This window comes from Sorex fumeus, unplaced genomic scaffold, assembly GCF_029834395.1.
Source record: "Sorex fumeus unplaced genomic scaffold, SorFum_2.1 ptg000009l, whole genome shotgun sequence".
NCBI classification, from domain to species: domain Eukaryota; kingdom Metazoa; phylum Chordata; class Mammalia; order Eulipotyphla; family Soricidae; genus Sorex; species Sorex fumeus.
This window is the reverse complement of record NW_026606066.1, coordinates 1,725,245-1,741,747: the sequence shown is the minus strand read 5'-3', so window position 1 is coordinate 1,741,747 and position 16,503 is coordinate 1,725,245. Positions and strand designations below refer to the sequence as shown.

The window sequence follows — 16,503 nt, the reverse complement described above, 5'->3', positions numbered from 1 at the left end:
GTTTTTAATTTGTGGGCTACACCCAGCAATGCTTAAAACTTATTCTTGGTTCTGTGCTATGGGATCACTCTGGTGTTCCTGAAGGTCCTTATGTGGTGTCAGGTATCAAACACAGGTTCTCCACATGCAAAGCAAGTGCCTAAACCATGGTCAATTTTTTTCTAGTTCCTGTATAAATACTTTTTAAAGAATTTTTCTGCAAATATGTATTCAAAATATTGAATATATTTTTTATTTTCTTAATGTATTCTTATCTTGTTTGATATCAGAATGATTCAGGACTAACTGATTTGGAAATGCTCCTGCATATTCAATTTTTTGGAAGAGTTTGAGAAGGATAAACATTAATTCTTCTTGAAATGTTTAGGCAAATTTTTAATGAAGCCATCTGGTTAAGGGCTTTCTATGTTGAGAGGCTTTTTGATTGGTAATTTGGTGTCAGTACTTATTATTGGTATGTTCAGATTTACTATTGCTTCATGATACAGTCTTGACAGATTACATGTTGTTTCTAGGAACTCATCCATTTCCTTAAGGTTGTCCAATTTGTTGGCATATGATTGCTCATAATGGTCTCTGGTGATGTTTTGAATACATGAGGTATCGGTTGTATTGAACAATCTTTAGTTTGTTATTTACTTGAGTCCTCATTCCTATTTAGTCTAGCTAATGACTTGTAAATTTTTATCTTTTTGAAAATTTAGCTCTAAATTTTATTAATTTTTCTATTGTTTTCATGATCTCTTTTTTATTCATTTCTGCTGATGGCTGTTATACTCCTTTTCTAATAAATTTGAACTTTGTTATTTTTCTAGTTCCTTGGGGAGTAAAGAATTGTTTTAGATATCTTTTAGTTTCCTTAGTATACTTATTTTTTCTTACTATATGTATTTTTACTTTTTATTTAATTTAATTACATATTTTTCGCCTCATATTTTTTTTACTTTTTTATTAGTGAAACACCATGAGGTACAGTTGTAGACTTACAAACTTTCGTACTTGGGTTTCTGTTATACAATGATCGAGTACCCATCCCTCCACCAGTGCCCATTCTCCACCACCAATGATCCCAGAAGTCCTCCCACGCCCCCACCCCATCCTCCCACCCCACCCTGCCTTTGTGGCAGGACATTCCCTTTTGCTCTCTTTTCTTTGGGGTGTGGTTGTTTGCAAAAGATACCTGAAAACAAATGAGAATGAAGGAAGACACGAGCTATCAGAACCTGTGGACATGGCTAAAGCCATGTTAAGGGGAAAATATATAGCATTGCAAGCATTTCTCAGGAAGGAGAAAGGGCCCACATAAACAACTTGACTTCACAGCTCAAGATCTTAGAAAAGAACCAACAAAAGAAGCCCAAACCAGGCAGAAGGAAAGAGATAATAAAATTTAGAGAAGAAATCAAAGACATGGAAACCCCCCCAAAAATCCGAAAGATCAATGAAACCAACAGCTGGTTCTTCGAGAAAATAAACGAGATAGATAAACCACAATCAAGACTCACAAAGAGAGAGAGAGAGAGAGAAAGAGAGAGAGAGAGAGAGAGGAGAACCCTAATAAACCAAATCAGAAATGAAAAGGGGAATATCACAACAGAAACCAAAGAAATTCAAAAGATCATCAGAGACTACTTAAATTATATTTTTAATTAAATCACAGTAATATACAGTTACAAAGTTGTTCATGATTGGGTTTCAGACATATAATGTTCTAACACCTTTCCCTTCATATTTTCCACCACCAATGTCTCATGTCTCCAGTTTCCGTCCTCCCAGCCATCATCCCCAGCCTGCCTCTATTATAGGCACTTCTTTTTCTCTTCTTCTTCTTCTTCTTCTTCTTCTTCTTCTTCTTCTTCTTCTTCTTCTTCTTCTTCTTCTTCTTCTTCTTCTTCTTTTTCCTTTTCCTCCTTCTCTTCCTTCTTCTTCTCCCTCTCTCCTCTCTCTCTTTATCTCTCTCTCTTTCCTTTTGGGCATTATAGTTTGTAATACAAGCACATAAAGATTATCATATATACCCCTTTATCTACTTTCAATACTCAGTTATTGTCCAGGATAGATAAACCACAATCAAGACTCACAAAAGAGAGAGAGAGAGAGAAGAACCCTAATAAACCAAATCAGAAATGAAAAGGGGAATATCACAACAGAAACCAAAGAAATTCAAAAGATCATCAGAGACTACTTAAGTTATATTAGTGCCTGGATATGCATCTATAGCTAATGATTTCCTCTTAGAATGACTTTTTTTCTGTGTACTACAGGTATGAATATGTTATAATTCCTCTTTCATTTGTTCCAAAGTATTGATTTAAAGTAAAAGAAGAGGTGAAAAGATTACAGACTCCGTTGAGTGGGATATAATGTTTCTTAATCTTATTATAATATAAATATCCCACTGTGCTATCTGGTAAGCTTTATATCCTTCTAAGATTCTGAGTATTCAGGACAGAAAATGAACTTCTTTTCTATAGATACTTAATATAGAGCACCATCTCTGACATTTGTAAACACTTGTGAAATGAACAGAGGAAATGAATAAAGACATGAGAAAAAAATGCCATGACAGGACTTTATCTATCAGTAATCTTTTCAGACATATTCTTACAACTTTTCATCCTGATGACTCAGGAAAAAATACTGAAGACAAGAATACAAAATAGATGATGATGATACTGAAAGAAATTGTCTAGGAAAAAGTTGTGTGGTTTTGCAGAAGATAGAAAAACCCATATAATTTGGTGAAAATTAAAGTATTCTGACTCTTAAATCATTCAATATAAACTACAAAATTAGCAGTAGGAGATTAATAAAATTAAGCAACCATAGAAATGAATAAAAAAGTCATATTTCATTAAAAGAATAAAAGACCCATATCCAAAAATGGCTCAACCCTAATGGTCATTTATATATTTTTATTACAATCTTTATTACAATCTTTATTCTCAGGAGTTTTAGAATATCAAACTCCTGAGAATAAGATTAAATTAAGATGGTATAGAGGGTAAGGAGCTTCTTCTTATATTCTATAATTAATATTAAATTAGAACGTGGCATAAAAAAAGGAATCTCCAAATACAATTATTTAAGGGCTCATCATGGAGATCAAAAGCAACAAGACAGTAGAGTTCAATACCCCAAAACAAATTTACTTTCATATAAATATTAGTCTATCATTCAACATTACTCAACATTTTTATGCTAGTTACATTAATGTTTGAACTACTTGTTACTTTTTATATTCAAAATTATAAATATTATATATGGCAAGGTGTGAGTTAGTAATTATGACATATACGTCATTTTATTATGTCAGTTCCTCTCGGAACCTGGGAGAGAGGCATACCTGAGCCTCTGCCTCTTCCTCTTCGTCCACCAAGCTGTGCTGGTCTTCTCCCCCACCCAGTCTTTACTCCCACCACAAACACCAGGTACCCGTGGGGTGTAGTCTGTTTGGAATTGAACGTGGCTTCTGTAGAAGTGGGCGTGGCCTAATTTTCAGCAGGCCAATGCACACGCAGCCATAGGTAGTTTAGCCATACCAAGGAATCTAGTCCCCATACCTACACACCAACATGAAGAAACGAGGCAAATCACCCCCACATGGGGAGGACGACAAGAAGAATCCAGAAGCCTCTGTAGATGCTGCTCACCTAAGGGACCTCTCTGACAAAGAATTCAGAAATGAAGTCATGAAGATGTTTAATCAACTCAATAAAACAGTCAGACAGATATCCAGTAACATGACAGAAACTATCAATAAATTACGGGAATAAATGAGAGCAGAAATATCCCAAATAAAAGATTCCGTAGATGAAATTTAAAAAACTCAGTCTGTGCCCTCAACAGTAGAATAAATGCAGCTGAAGAAAGAATCAGTTAGCTGAAAGATCTTCTGCACCAAGCCAACAGGCAACAACAAACAATGGCAAAGGACCTCAAAATAGCTCTAGAGAGAATCAGAGTCCTCGGAGATGATTCCAGAAGGAACAACATTCGAATCATTAGAGTACCAGAAGCTCAGGGAAACAATCCCAATGAAAAAACCACGGTTAAACAAATCATTGCTAAAAATTTCCCAGAGCTTGACAATGCAGTCATTCAGGTTCAAGGAGCCCGAAGGGTTCCAGCTAAAAGAGACCCTAACAAAAACACTCCAACACATATCATAGTTAGAATGATAGATGCTGCCGATAGAGACAAAATACTGCAAACAGCAAGGTCAAAGAAGGAAATCACATACAAAGGGGAACCCCTTAGATTCACAGCAGACCTATGAGAGGAAACCCTCCAAGCCCTAAGGCAGTGGCAGATATAGTGAAAAAACTCACTTAAATACTCTATCCAGTTAAACTCTCACTCAAAATCAAAGGAATGGTACACTATTTTCTAGATAAACAGCAGCTCACGAACTTCATGAACTGAAAACCAAACCTAAAACAAGGGCTAAAGGGGCTACTATAAGACAAGACAAATCCTACAAGCACAACAGATGCTTACAGAAAAATGACACAAAACCCCATAAAGATGATCTCTCTCAATGGCAACGGTCTAAATTCACCACAGAGTGGCAAAGTGGCAAAATGGATTCATAGACAGAATGCAAAATCTGCCTACAAGAACCTCATCTCAACAGTCAGAGCAAACACAGACTCAAAGTCAAAGGATGGAAAACAATCCTGCAAACAAACAGCTCCCTCAAAAAAGCTGGAGTGGCCATACTAATATTCGACAACATCAATTTCAAGTTGAAAAGATTAGAAGGGACAGGGAAGGCTGTATTCTCTTCATCAAGGGATACATACAACAGGAAGAAATCACACTCTTAAATGTATACGCACCTAATGAGGGAACAGATAAATATTTAAAACAACTGCTAACAAATTTTAAGGAAGACATTGCTAGAAACACAATAGTAGCTGGAGACTTCAACATCACCTTATCATCAGATCAACAAGAACAAAACTCAGCAAGGAAACTTTGGCTTTGACAGAAGAAATAGAAGAGAAAGGGCTTATAGATCTATAGAGGGCTTTACACCCCCAAAAGAAAGGATACACGTTCTTCTCCAGTATACATGGAACACTTTCCAAAATAGACCAAGTGCTAGGCCACAATACATACATCAGTAGAATCAGGAAGATAGAAATAGTATCAACAATTTTTTCAGACCATGACACACTAAGAATAGAAGAGAAACACACACAGAACAAGGAGAACCAAATAAAACACCTGGAAATTAAACAACTCAATGCTGAACAAGTAGATCAGGAAGGAAGTCAAGGACGAAATCAAAAGATACTTGGAAAGAAAAAAGAATGAACTCACGAACTACCAGAAGTTATGGGATGCAGCTAAAGCCGTATAAAGGGGAAAATTTATAGCTCTGCAAGCTTATCTCAGGACAGAAGAAAGGATGCACATAAACAACTTGACATCACAGCTCAAGATCTTAGAATAGGTTCAACACAAGGATCGAAAATCAGGAGAAGGGAAGAGATCATAAAACGTAGAGCAGAAATCAATGACATTGAAACCAAAGAAAAAATCCGAAAGATCAATGAAACCAAGAGCTGGTATTCGAGAAAATAAATAAGATAGATAAACCACTAGCAACACTCACAAAGAAACAGAGAGAGAGAACCCTAATAAATTGAATGAGAAATAAGAATGGGGATATCACAACAGAAACCAAAGAAATTCAAAAGATCATCAAGACTACTTTAAAAATGTATGCCACGAAACAAGAGAACCTAGAAGAAATGGATAAATTCCTGGATTCCTACAATCTCCCAAAGCTGAATTAAGAGATATAGAGTATCTGAATAGACCTATTGACATCAAGGAAATTGAAACTGTAATCAATAGTCTTCCCAAAAACAAAAGCCCAGGTCAAGATGGATTCACTAGTGAATTTTTCCAAACATTTAAAGAGAACCTATTGCCAGTGCTTCTCAAGCTTTTCCAGGAAAATGAAAAAACAGAAACTCTACCAAACAGTTTCTATGAAGCCCATATCTCTATAATACCAAAAGGAAACAAAGAAACCACACAATAAGAAAACTACAGGCCGATATCCCTGATGAACACGGATGCAAAGATTCTCAACAAAATACTAGAAAATAGAATTTAACAACTCATCAAAAAGATCATACACCATGGCCAAGTGGGATTCATCTGGGGATGCGAGGATGGTTTAACATTGGGAAATCAATCAACATAATCAACCATATCAACAAAAGAAAAGAAAAAAATCATATGATCATATCAATACATACAGAGAAAGCATTTGACAAGATCCAGCACCTGTTTATGATGAAAACCCTTGCCAAAATGGAGATAGAATGAACTCTCTGCCAAATAGTTAAAGTCATTTACCACAAGCCTACTGCAAGCATCATCCTCAATGGGGAAAAACTGAGAGCCTTTCCTCTAAGATCAGGGATGAGACAAGGATGCCCACTCTCTCCACTGCTGTTCAATATAGTACTGGAAGAACTTGCAATAGTGATTAGTCAAGAAAAAGATATTAAGGGCATCCATGTAGGAAAGGAAGTAATCAAGCTCTCACTATTCGCAGATGCTATGATACTACACTTAGAGAATCCTAAAACCTCTACCAAGAAAATCTGAGAAACAATAGACTTGTACAGTAAAGTTGCAGGCTATAAAATTAATACCCAAAAGTCCATGGCTTTCCTATATGCAAATAGTGAAAGAGAAGAAAGTGACATGAAGAAAACAATCCCATTCAAAATTGTGCCCCAGAAAATCAAGTACCTAGGAAGTAGTTTAACTAAGGAAGTAAAGGACCTGTACAAAGAAACCTACAAAACACTACTTCAGGAAATAAAAGAGAACACCAGGAAGTGGAAAAATATCCCCTGCTCATGGAACAGGAGAATTAATATTGTCAAAATGGCAATACTTCCCAAAGCATTGTACAAATTCAATGCAATCTCTATTACGATACCCATGCCATTCTTCAAAGAAATGGAGCAAGCACTCTTGAAATTTATATGGAAAAATTAGCCCCCACGAATAGCTAAAGCAATTCTTGGGAAAAAGAAAATTGGAGGAATCAACCTCCCTAACTTTAAACTCTACTACAAAGCAGTAATAATTAAAACAGCATGGTACTGGAAAAAAAGGCAGAACAGCAGACCAATGGAATAGAGTTGAATATACTGACATCTCCCCCCAAATATATGATCATCTAATCTTCAATAAGAGGGCATGAAAAGTGAAGTGGAGTAAGAAAAGCCTCTTTAACAAATTGTGCTGGCAAAACTGGGAGGCTACATGCAAAATGTGGGCTCAGATCTCTGCCTAACACCATGTACAAAAGTAATATCAAATAGATTAAAGACCTCAACATCAGACCGGAATCCATAAGGTACATTGAAGACGAAGTTTGCAAAACCCTCCATGATATTGAAGTTAATGGTATCTTCAACGATGTCATGCCACTGGTCAACGCAAGTGAAAACACAGATAGATAAATAGGACTATCTTAAACTAAGAAGCTTCTGCACCTCAAAAGCAACAGTGACCAAAATACAAAGACAGTCTACAGAATTGGAAAGAATATTCACTGAATAAATATCCAACAAGCTATTCGTTGTGTATTAGGTCTCATTTCCCTGACCTTGAAGCTATTACCAATATGTCAACTTTGAGAAGGATGAGAAAGGAGAGGCTGATAAAATCTCAAGGCCGAACTAGACTGCCAAAACGAAGGAAGACAAGAATGATTGTCTATACTTTCAATGCACATACACTAGCATTGGATGCATCCATCGAGGACCTCATGGTAAAAGCGTGGAAGATCAAGTACGACATCATTGGTCTGACGGAGACAAGAAGGCACCAATCACATCACGTTGTTTTCGACACTTGAGAAGAATAGTTCTCGGAACATGCGATAAAAAAAGTTTCGGAGGCATCGGTGTCCTTGTCAACATGAACTTAGCCATGAGCATTGATACATTTGAATGCCTAACAACCTGAATCGGATGTTTACATTTGAATAGATGTAGCTCACTGCCAGCAGTTTCTATCTTCGTCTACACACCAACATCCAATTATGATGAAGGAGAAATTGAGAAGTTCTACATGGAGCTGGAAAAGTTCTATAAAGAAGACCACACCTTCTACAAGATCATTGTCAGTGATTTTAATGCCAAGAAAGGACCGAAAGGATCAGCTGAAGAACCGATCAGGACCCATGTCCTATAATGGAACAAAACAGCCGAAGAACCCATCAGGACCCATGTCCTATAATGGAAAAAATAGGGTGAGAGACTGCCTGAGTTCATTATGTCGACCAAGACCATCCATGGTAACTCACAGTTCCAGAAGGCTGAATCTAAACGTTGGACATGGGAGTCTCCCATTGGACAGTACCACAATGAAATAGAACACATCATATTCAATCGACGGTTTTGCCTGACCGATGTCGCTGTTGTTCCAAAATTCCAAACAGGATCAGACCACCATCTCCTTTGTGCAAAATTCTACTTCACAGAGCAGGGAGAAAGGGCTGCAAAGTTTAAGAAGAGAACTCCCAGAAAGACCACCAAATAGGAGCTCTTTGGCTCTAATGCTCTTCACACACTATCTGTCTGAATGCAAGGTTCCGTCCCAATGGAAAACCAGCAAGACTGTACTATTGTACAAGAAGGAAGACATCCACGACATTGGCAACTATCACCCAATCTTCCTGTTGTCTGTCATCTACAAGTTGTTCACTCTAGTCATCCTGAATACGATTGGCAGAACACTAGATAAAGGACAACCATGAGAGCAAGCCAGGTTCAGCAAAGGATTCAACACCATCAACCATATCCACACAATAACCAAGCTCATTGAAGTTTCTCAGGAGTTTAAGATGCCGCTCTGTCTAACGTTCATTGATTTAAAGAAGGCCTTTGATTCTGTTGAAATGGAAACGGTCATTGAAGCCCTAGGCAATCAGGGCATCCAAACTCAATATATCAGGATCCTCCATGAGCTTTATTATGGATTCACTACCAGGATCTCACCATTCTACAAAGAAGTAATCATCGATGTCAAGAGAGGTGTTCGGCAGGGTGATACCATTTCACCGAAACTCTTCAGTGCCACCTTCAAGAACATCATGTGACGACTGGAATGGGAAGGAATGTGAATGAAAATAAATGGTCGGCAACTACACCATGTCCACTTTGCTGATGACATTGTTCTAATAACAGCAAACATTAGCCAAGCGGCAAAAATGCTGGCCGACTTCGACTGTGAGTGTGGAAATGTCAGACTACAGCTACATCTCACGAAGACAATGTTTATGAGAAATAGCTTCGTTCCTGACGCTCCATTCACTCTCAATAGAATGACCATCTCTGAATGCAATAGTTATGTGTACCTAGGTCGAGAAGTCAACATGACAAATGAACTGGCACCTGAGTTGCGCAGGAGGAAGAGAGCAGCTTGGAACACCTTCAAGAGCATCAAAGAAATAGCTAAGAGGATGAAGAACCTCCGGCTCCGGGCACATCTCTTTGATTCCACTGTTCTTCCAGCATTAACATACACCTCAGAGACTTGGGCTGTAGGCAAACAGAATGAAAATGCTATTCGGGTCTCCCAAAAAAGAATAGAAAGTGCTATGCTTGGAGTATCACGTTTCACTCAAATGAGAGAAAGAATCTGGAGTTCTGACCTAGGTCGATGATCAAGAATCAGGGATGCTGTCTCATTTGCCAACGCATCAAAAATCAGATGGGCTGGACACATAATGAGATTTAGAGATGACAGCTGGGCTAGACCTGTTACCGACTGGATTCCACGGGACGTCAAAAGACCACGTGGCCACCCACCTACCAGATGGTCAGACTTCTTCATCAAGATCATGAACAATCGGTTTGAGGCTCTTTGTGTTCCTAGAACAAACAGACGCCATTGGGATACACTAGCACGCAACAGGAACAAATGGAGACGTTACAGCACCCACTCGAGCAAATCGACAACTAACGGGAAGTCAAGTGACCAAATGAGGAAGTGACACATCCAACAAGGGGTTGATATCATGGATATACAAAGTACTGGTTGAAGTTCACAAGAAGAAAACATCCAACCCAAGCACAAAAATTTGTAAATTTACAACTCTACCTCATGGTGTGAGAGCGGGCCCAGTAACGTCTCCATTGGAGACTTTGTTGTTACTGTGTTTGGCATATCGAATACTCTCGGTAGCTTGCTGGGCTCTCCGAGAGGGGCAGAGGAATTGAACTCGGGTCGGCCATGTTGGCCGCTTGTAAGGCGAATGCCCTACCCACTGTGCTATCGCTCCAGCAAATCGATGATCAACGGGAGGGCCTTTACCTTTACCTTACCTTTTACCTCATGGTGTCTCACTTAGAAAATTTTTAAAAAATGAGGTGACAAAATGAACATAAACTTTACCAAAGAAGAAATCTGAATGGCTAAAAGGCAAATGAGAAAATGCTCTGCATCATTAATCATCAGGGAGATGCAGATTAAAACAATAATGAGATATCATTTCACACCACAGAGACTGGCCCACATCCACAAGAACAAAAGCAACTGGTGCTGGCGCGGATGTGGCGAGAAAGGGACCCTCCTTCACTGCTGGTGGGAATGCAACTGGTTCAGCCCTTTTGGAAAACAGTATGCATGATTCTTCAAAAATTAGAAATTGAGCTCCCATTTGACCCAGCAATATCACTCCTGGGAATATACCCCAGAGAGGGAAAAAGTATAGTCGAAGTGACATCTGCACTTGTTTGTTCATTGCAGCTCTCTTTACAATAACCAGAATTTGGAAAAAAATACCTGAGTGCCCAAGAACAGTGACTGGTTAAAGAAACTTCGGTATATCTACACAATGGAGTACTATGTAGCTGTTAGAAAAGATGAAGTTATGAAATTTACATACAAGTGGTACTACATGGAAAGTATTATGTTAAGCAAAGTGAGTCAGAAAGAGAGGGATAGACATAGAAAGATTGCATTCATCTGGGGAACATAAAGTAACAAAATGGGAGACTAACACCCAAGAGTGGCTGAGATTAGTACCAGGAGTTTTGCTCCATGGCTTGGATGCCAGCCACACATGCTAGGGAAAAAGGGAGCTCAGATAGAGAAGGGAGCCCTCAAATAAAGGGTGTTGGGAAGATCCTCCTCCCAGAATGGGAGAAGCATGCTGAAAGTAGACTACAGACCAAACATGATTGCCACTTAATGTCTCTTTTGAAAACCACAACAACCAAAAGGAGAGAGAGAACAAAAAGAAATGCCCTGCCACAGAGGCAGGGTGAGATGGGCGAGGGGATGAGGGATGGTAGGGATACTGGGATCCGTGGTGGTGGGAAATGGGCACTGGTGGAGGGATGGGTATTTGATCATTGTATAATTGAAATCCAAGCACAAAAATTTGTAAGTCTACAACTGTACCTCATGGTGTTTCACTAATTATAATTTTAAAAAAACATTTCTGACTGAGCAAAAATACTTGCTACTATTCCAAGCCAAATGTCTAAAAATGATTAACAATATTTTAAAATAATAAATTCACAATTATGAATATAATAATAATAAAGACATGATAAGATTGACAGGATAAAAGGTTATCTAAAATTATAAAGAAAGCAAACCTTTTGAAATTATGATAACATTTGGAATTTACCAGAATATTCCCAGCGATGATGCCATTGCAAACAATTGCAAAAGTGCAGTTAATACACAAGTCTAATTCTCCCTCATACTACACATCTTACACAATTAGTGGAGTCTATTATACAAATTTACTCCAGGACCCAGCCAGAGAGAGGCTTTGCCATCTTTAGAACACTGTCCTCCCATTGTTCATCGATTTGCTCGAGTGGGCACCAGTAACATCTCACAATAAATTGTGAGACTTGTTGTTACTATTGGGGCTGGAGCGATAGCACAGCGGGTAGGGCGTTCGCCTTACATGCGGCCAACATGGCCGACCCGAGTTCGATTCCTCCGCCCCTCTCGGAGAGCCCGGCAAGCTACCGAGAGTATTCGATATGCCAGACACAGTAACAACAAAGTCTCCAATGGAGACGTTACTGGGCCCGCTCGAGCAAATCGACGATCAACGGGAGGGCCTTTACCTTTTACCTTTACCGTTGTTACTATTGTTTGCATATTGAATAGGTCTCAGGAAGCTTGCCAGGCTTTGCCCTGCGGGCAAGATTTGTAAAATTACTTTTAAGTTTACAATTAAAATTTCCTTAGTTGTTACAACAGGTAACTAGAAAGATAGCAAGTTGCACGTATTTTACAGCTTCAGCTAGCCTGTAACTGGGTATTTGACTATAAGCAGCCCCCTCTAACTAGGGTAACTGAGAAAAGTAGAAGCTTAAATGAAGCCTTGAGTGAAAGTTCCTATCTCTAAGAATGTAAATTTCTTTCCTTGGAGCCTTCAAAACATGCTGTGTGGTTTGCTTTCAAGAATATAACATGAGTAACCTATGGTAGATCTACTAGAGAATCAAAGAGACAAAATATTTGCTAACAAAGCAAAATATATTCTTTATTTTCCACATATTACCAACAGTGTTTTTCTCCAGTTACTTTTCTTTCCTGACTTCATAGCACATTTCTTCTTTTAGATATTGTAAAATCAAATCAAGTAGGACTGAGTACCATCTGAGAAAGGAACTAAATCTTTAGTTAGAGATTATTTAAAGGTCTATTTAATAAAGTATAAACTAAATATTTCCAATTTTGTTCAAGGTACATTCAACTGGCCTCAGTCAGAAACGTTAAGAAATGTCTCCTTTACAGCATATTATGAGTTAGATAGTTACTCTGGATGTACAAAGTCCAACAAAACACGGCCACTGCCCTAAGCAGAGGCAAAAAAAGTAAACACTGAAAGTCTATTGGACACAGTACTACCACAGATTCATAAAATTTAGCAATGAGAAAGGAAGATCGGTTTGGCAAGCAAACATGGCAAGGCCTAAAATGATTTTATAGTGCAAACAACATTAGAAAGCAAGTAAAAGATCTGATTCTGGTATTATTCAGAGTAGTTGAAAAATGATCTATTATTTTTAAAAGCCTTTCCTGACCACAACGAACTTTTTAAAAAATGATCTTCCCCATTTATATGCTTGATGGCAGTGACAGGAACCCATAGGAATGTCACCTTTTCCTGCTTCCATTCTGTTTTTTGCCTTTTCCAGCTGGTGGCACAGGAAGCTGAAGCAGTTAAAGCCTATTCATTTGACTGCTCCTTTCCTATTTGATGGTTGAGTCAGCTTTTAAAATAATGCTTCCCTTATTTGTTATTCCCCTTCTTTAGCACAACTGCCAGCTGTACTTTCCACTTCACATGAATTTTGGTCTATTCCAATTTTCCACTTCTCTGACTCTAATCCCATGGCTACAAATGGAATCCCAGGCTACACTAATATCTCCTACTTGCTGGCACTGAAGAGATCAATATTTCAAAATGCCATATGTTTTATAGATCAGCGCCTGCATGCATACAAATAAGTGATATTTGAACCATTGAAGTATTTGTAAGTTACATAAACCGATGACAAAAAATATGGCAAACTATTCCTTGTGGCTAAATTCCTAAAGGTCATCTTTATGGCTGACTATTGAACCAAGTGCTCACATGTCTTTGCCATATCTGCGAATTTGAAACAGGAAGAGATAGAGGGGGGAAAGAATCATCAAAAGTAGCAAAAGCATGTTGGATAACTTAATGCTAAAGATACTCATTGAAAATCAGACATCCTCAGGATTCTTCATAAGGCTTTACCCTAATGTCAGGGCTCAGTTCTTGAAGTTATTCCCTATCCATTCTTTAACTCATTTATTTAACTACTCATAGTCTGAATAATTTCAGAGTCAGTATATTCTCTATCGATAAGAGGACTAACAAATCACTTCTAAAGAGGCCATTGCCCCCCCCCCCCCACAAAGTAGAAATATATAGATAAGCAATGAAGCATAACCAGAAATACACAGCACTTTGGAGTCAAAGAAAGCCCCAACCAAAGAAAGGAACCAAGCTATTTCCAGAAGAAAGTGATGCCTCAAATTCTCTTCCAGTTCATGAGCATGATGACTGGATGTGCACACATGTGATATGTTCCCCCCTTAAATCTTGTTACACACTTAGCATGTTACCCATCTATATGAAGAAAAAGTGATGTCTGATGTGGGTATGAGTATTTAAGCATACACAGAATGCATAAATCAAGAATTTCAAAATAAGTGTCTGTGACAGAATGAAATATGTAAGAAATTTCAAGTAGTTTAGTATGAGCAAACCAATTAGTTACAATGGGTATATGAGAGCTATGAACAAAACTTAAAAAATTATTCATGCTCAAATATATTAGACTTTATCAGTAGTATTGGGACTATGAACTAGCACTTGTGTATAACCTACTACAATGTTCAATGTGCTTTAAAATGAAGTTTCATTTTATCCTTACAATAGTCTTTCAGGTAATTTTAATTAAGGTCCTCCCTGTTTTTCATATGAAGAAATTAGCACAGAGAGATTAAGTATCTGTTTATAAACAGTTGTTTTTAAACTGCAAACTATAGACTGAGTAGTCTCTAAGACAGACCAAAATTCTAGTTAAATAACATATGGGGCATGACCAAGGGTTAGCAGAAATTTTTTAAATGTAAAATCAGTTCTTATAGAGTAAATGTGGAAGATAAAGTGTAAACTCAAAATATGGGGTTTACATGGAGGCAGGGGGAGGGTGAAAATGGGGGGGTATACCGGGGAGATTGGTGGTGGGGAATGCGCACTGGTGGAGGGATGGGTGTTTGATCATTGTGTGATTGTAACCCAAACATGAAAGCTTGTAGCTTTCTCACGGTGATTCGGTAAAATTAAAAAATATATATATGGAGTTTAAATTCATCAAGGAGATAAGGGAAACATTTTACAGGCAGAAAATAAATGGGTGTATAAAAAGTTTAGTTAGATTATTGGTGTACATTGTTTGTAAAAAGACATTGAAATGTTGAACAAATATTTATTGAGTTCCTGTGAGGTGCTAAACTCTGTCTGAGACTATATAAGCTTTCTCTCTTTTAAACCTCATAACAAACTATCTTATCCATGAAACTGGATGAATACAGAAAAAATATAAATAAGAAACTTGTCCGATGCATACATAGCAAAATGCTTTGCATAGAATATGCCATTAATTCATATCATTTTTATTTTACAGGTGAAGAGCTAAGTTAGAAGGAAATTGAATACCTGCCTTCAGCCACATGACTAGACCAGATGGAGAAAATGTTTTAACACAGATATGTCTGTTCCATACCATCTTTCAAGCCATAAAAAATAATTTGGTTAGGGTTAAGCTGAAGTATTATTATTTAATAGATATATTAGGCATTCAACAAGGGAAGAACCCTTTGTCAACTAACTGACAATCTAATGTTTGCTAATGTGCCATCATATATCTTTATTTTTGGAAGCTATAGTATCCAAAATCTGAATATAAAAATGGTAAAATTAAGCAGATGGACAGATAGATATAAGATAGATAGATCGATAGATAGATAGATAGATAGATAGAGATTTAATGTGATTTTACTGATATGCCTGACCTCTTCCATGTTATTTGAAGTTCAACATTTACTGTAATTTATATAATTAGCATGCATACACTTCAGGTAATTTCAGTAACCGCTGAGCATTTGAGGTGTCAGAAAGCACCTGAATTTTTCACAAGCATAGTGTATCCATTGATTTTGCAAAAACCAAACCATATGAAAATATCAAAAGAATATAATATCACCAGGCTCCTTAGAGGCTCCAAAGTAATAAAATGAGCCAATTTCAAGGTAAGAGGAATGACCCCCATTAAAGAGAGTTTTAAAAATTAGGTATGGTAATACAGCTTCAGTATATAGTAGCAGTAGTCAAATGAAAATATGTTTAAAGAGCGATTCTGGCCCCTGTGGTATGTATACCCTCGGAGACACATCATCTTTTTAATAACTTTGCTGTATTTCTTCACATTATTGAAAATTGTTTAATGAGCAGTTTTCCTCAGAGAAGATATCCTCAGAAGCTGTTACCACAAGAGATACTGTTTAAAGCCTGATAAAATTATATTTATTCTTTTACATTTCTTCCTAGAGTAATTGAAATGGTAGTGCATTTATTTTTTCCCTTTTGAAATATGTTTTCTACCTATAAAAGTAATGACTTTTCATGGTAGAATATCTGAGGAACAGAGTACAAAGAACAGTAGAGATCAATATGATTCTATTGCCCATAAACAGAAAATATTTGAATATTTATTACTTTCAAAACTTGAATTCCTGAAATGTTTTATATGAATAAAATGTGTGTTGATTGTATTTGTATGCTTATATATGCCACTTTATAAGTTATTATTATTATAAGTCATTATTGTATCTTTTTAATCAGAATATTCTTATCACCTGGACAATGCTACCTGGCTATTTTGA

At 37.3% G+C, this 16,503-nt stretch overlaps 1 pseudogene; it reads left to right on the top strand.

Annotated features, from left to right (window-relative positions):
- The first annotated feature begins 14,088 nt into the window (after positions 1-14,088).
- On the top strand, positions 14,089-14,187 carry LOC130019845 (uncharacterized; annotated as a pseudogene).
- Positions 14,188-16,503: the final 2,316 nt, after the last annotated feature.